This window comes from Oratosquilla oratoria, unplaced genomic scaffold (assembly GCF_046742065.1).
Source record: "Oratosquilla oratoria isolate Oo_2021 unplaced genomic scaffold, ASM4674206v1 SCAFFOLD166, whole genome shotgun sequence".
NCBI lineage: Eukaryota > Metazoa > Arthropoda > Malacostraca > Stomatopoda > Squillidae > Oratosquilla > Oratosquilla oratoria.
This window is the reverse complement of record NW_027467520.1, coordinates 177,501-182,500: the sequence shown is the minus strand read 5'-3', so window position 1 is coordinate 182,500 and position 5,000 is coordinate 177,501.

Genomic DNA, 5,000 nt, shown 5'->3' with positions numbered 1-5,000 from the left:
ACAAGTATGGTTTCATGTTTATTGTGTGTACACACGCTTTCGTGCTTAGTGTGAGTGCATGCACAAGCATGATTTCATGCTTATTGTGTGTACACGCGCTTTCGTGCTTAGTGTGAGTGCATGCACAAGCATAATTTCATGCTTATTGTGTGTACACTCGCTTTCGTGCTTAGTGTGAGTGCATGCACAAGTATGATTTTACGTTTATTGTATATACACGCGCTTTCGTACTTATTGTGTGTACACGCGCTTACGTGCTTATTGTGAGTGCCTGGGCCATTGGAACCGCAACGCTCGAGATGAACAACGCCGGACCCGCGCCCCAAACCGCCCAATTTTTCATGATTTCCTGAAGGCCGCTGAAATGTGAGGTGCAAGGCTGGGGGAGGAGGAGGATTGGGGGGAGTGAGGGAGGCGAGGAGAGGGGGGTAGGGAGAGGAAGGGGGAGGAGGTGGAGTGGAAGGAAGAGGTAGAGGTGGAGAGGAGGGGAGGAGGAGGGGTGGAGGAGGGGAGGAGGTGAAGAGGAGGTGGAGAGGGAGGAGGAGATGGAGGGGAGGAGGAAGTGGAGGGGGAAGAAAGGGGATGGGGAGATGAGGAAGAGGAGGTGGATGGGGAGGAGAGAAGGGGAGAGGGTGTGGGAGAGGGTGAAGAGGAAGGGAGATGGGGAGTGAGGGGGAGGGAGGGAGGGGGAAGGAGAGGAGGTGGGGGAGAATGGGGAAGGGAGGTGAGATAAAAGGGGGATTTTGTTATGTCGCCATATTTGTTAAATATCACATTATTGCTAAAGGGATAATCTTTTTTTCGTTATATGTTATCGTAATGTATATAAATCGATTATCAAATAATTTGGTCATTTACTTTTTGTGATTAATTAGTTGGGTAATTTGGAAAACCTGGAGGTGTTGGGGTTGCCAATTAAAAGAAAAATTTTAATTTTATTATTAGAATCAAGATGAAGTTACTTAATCAGTGAAATGGTGATTGGTGTGATTCCAAAAAACATTTTCACAAAACCTAAACACTTGACCATTGGTTTACACCTCTGAACGCTTTTTGTCAAGAGAAAATATCCTTGCAAACATGGAATAAAGGTCCTCTTATTTGGCGATATATGTATGGCAACACTCTTGTCGAGCGTGTTGTGGCATGTTTGAAGAAGATTTTTGGTTTAATGTTGCTAAAACAAAATCTGATTGCAGCTGTTGTATTAGCTGATTTGAAGCAAAATGGATTAGTAAAAGGTAAATTACACAAATAAACGAATAAACAAACAGACGAAGAAATAGATATATTGACAAATGAATATATTAATCATTAAGCAAGTAAGCAAATAATAAGAAATGATGAAGATGCAAATAGGAAAACGATGGCCTAATTTGAGACTGTTGGTTCAAACGACCGAAGTCTTGTGGAAAATAACGATGTTGTCGTCTGCAACGCTCACCCGCCATATTCTCCCTCCGACACCATAATGTTAGTATAATCCATTTGATGCAAATTACAAAGCAAACACATCTCATATACACTCACGTGTGGATACTCCAAGCACCTTTACAAAGAAATATGAATGATGTGTTAATTATATTCACGTCTTCAGTAATTTGAATTATGAATAGAAATGATTAGTTTATTTACTGTTGTAGCGAGGACAGTGTACAACGGTTATCATTATTGTCACAAATTAAAACCGGCCATAGGAATATGTGCCTATTAATATATTTCATGAGGTTATTATCCTCTTTTATCTCGTTTAAAGTAATGCTTATTATAATTGTATGCAACATATAGGCGACTTATGTAGGTCAGGCGAGACTGTGTTCGTTTGTGTTGATGACGACTACACGGTGTCGGCAAGTTTTCCCGCCCAGTTTGACTTCCCGAAAACCGATAACCGTTTTAGTCATGCATATCTAAAGTATTGTAACCCGTTTACTCGGTCAAGCAAGCTCAAAAAACATCTGTCGCACATTTCAAACTTGTATGGCTGTGGAAAATCGCCGATGTCAACACGAACGAGGTTTGAAAAAAATGCCCAATGACAAGTCAACAAAAGTAGCCAATCACGTTGCTCGGTTGAGTATAGGCTCGGCCGACAGCGAGCCTGGGCTGAACTTTGAATTAGACTCGTATTACAAATGATACCCATTTTGTCGACAAACTTAATAGAAGCAAGTTTATTTTTATAGAGTGGTGATGCGTGTGAATTTGTGAAATGCGTGGCAGTGATTGTATCTCCGATTTTGTTTCTCTTGAGTGAGGAGGGCAAGAGGATACAAAGTTAAGTGACTTAGAAAGAAAAAAAAAGTACAAAATCAACCGAGACCAGGTACTACACAAAAACCTTTCAGGTAAGTCTCTCTCTCTATTAATTTCTTCATAACAAAAACCCGTGGAACACCGACTTAATAACAATAATATATATTCATAAAACAATGAAAATCTTACGGGGGGGCCTTATAAAATAACGACATTTTCACTATACGTACGAAAACTTCAAAAACTCCATAATTGCAACATACAAGAAGAGTAGGTATGCTAGGGGGGGTCCCGTCTCCCTCTTGCTCCACCATTCAAACTAACTTGAATGTACAATGCATCAACCTGCCCCATCCATCCCAACAATCTGTCTATTCAACTATTGACTATTTACTTGACCAACTACCTCCTACATTGTCACACACACTCTCGTCTCACTTCCCTCACTCCCTCTCTACTCCCATTCTCTCTCTCACTCCCTCTCTACTCCCACTATCTCTCTCACTCCCTCTCTACTCCCACTCTCTCTCTCTCCATCCTTTGATCCTCTTTTCTTCTACTATCCATTTACACTCCCTCCTTCCCTCCTCCTCCTCCTTCCCTCCTCCTCCTCCTTCCCTCCCTCCTCCCCCATCTCCCTTCCCTCCTCCCCCATCTCCCTTCCCTCCTCCCCTCCCTCCTCCCTCCTCCTACTCTCCACATCTCCCCTCATTCCTTCGTCCTTTCTCTTCTTCCCTCCCTCCCTCCCCCCCCCTCCGTCCATGCCTACTTGTCTGTTTTCCTATCCATTCTCTACACGTCACGCTTTCATACATACATACGCACGTACCATGCATGCATGCATACATACATGCACACATACATACATGCATGCATACATACATGCATACATACATGCATACATACATGCATACATACATGCATACATGCATACATACATACATGCACACATACACACATGCATACATACATACATGCATACATACATGCATACATACATGCATACATACATGCATGCATACACATGCATACATACATACATGCATACATGCATACATACATGCAGACATACATGCAGACATACATACATGCATGCATACATACATACATGCATACATACATACATGCATACATACATACATACATACATACATACATGCAAGCATACATATATGCATAGGCATATACCATGCATGCATACACACGTATATGCATACACATATATGCATACACCATGCATACTCGCTCGCGCACACGTGTCACCATGACACGAAAGTGACTCTACGGACAACCAGTGTCAAAATATGACGTCACACTTGATAGAGTGACAAAGGGTCGGGGAACGGACCCCCTGGGGAAGAATTAATGTTTTTTTTTTTTCGTGATTCTCAGTCAAGGCCAAATTTACCCCCTGGGGAGCTTGGGAGATTACATGGTCCCCCCAGGGTAGGTGGGGGGGGGGGGAGTAGATATGTCACGCCAGGAATTTTGAAATTGAATAATAAAATCGCTGCACTTGGGTACCCAGATTTTGTGTTCTACATAATTGGAATGTACTCTATTTCAGTGATCAAGGAATTTGTGTACAATACTAATTTGTGAAGTATTTTATGTAGATCAATTTATATGTTAATTTTTTTCATATTTTTATTTTATTTTTTATTTATCTATTCTCATTCATTCTCATTCCTCTATTTTTATTAATTTAATTATTTTTATATTATTTTTATTTTTATTTTTATTTATTCCTTTATATATTTATTTTCATTTATTTAATATGTTTATCGATCTATATATTTGTACGTAAGGGAGTGGATAAATGGTTTAATACATAAAGACCACAAGACTGCAAATAAAAGAAATATTTTAATATTTTTGAAATACTCTGAAACATGAATGTATGTCTGGCAAGGTGTGTTCGGTTGGGTACCTGCTCCGTAACCAAGAATGCCCGAGTTCGAATCCCAACGGTTTTACACAAAACTCGATACTTGTTGCGATCGTGTTAAGGACAGAGTTAACCTTAACTCGCGTTTACCAAACTAGGTTAACTTAATCTGTGTCGATGGACGCGTTTAGTTACTTAACGACTTTGGAAAGTTTCTTCTCGTTTAGGGAAATTGCGTAGTTACCATAATTCTAGATTATTTTTGTTCAGTTGATGTGCAATCTCCCATCCAAAGATATATATGTATAATATATATATATATATATATATATATATATATATACATATATACATATATATATATATATATATATATATATATATATATATATATATATATACTAATTAATTGATAGATAAATGAGAATTAATATAACAGCCCACTTAGACTCTCACCCACCTACACTTACGTTCACCTACATTCTCACCTCACCCACACCTACTCACCTCACCCACACCTACTCTTCCACCCGCTGACCCACCCACACACATCCCCTCACACCCACATTTTCTCCCACCCCCACAAGTTCACCCACACCATCAATTCCAACCACCCACCCACCCCCACATCCCGATACATACGCCAGTCCACCCATCTACCGCCCACACCACTCCATACTTGCACACTCACATTGAACCCCCTACATATTTATGTATATATATATATATATATATATATATATATATATATATATGTATATATATATTTATATATATATATACATATAATATATATATATATATATATATATATATATATATATATAGTGTGTATATTTTTATATGTATGCATATG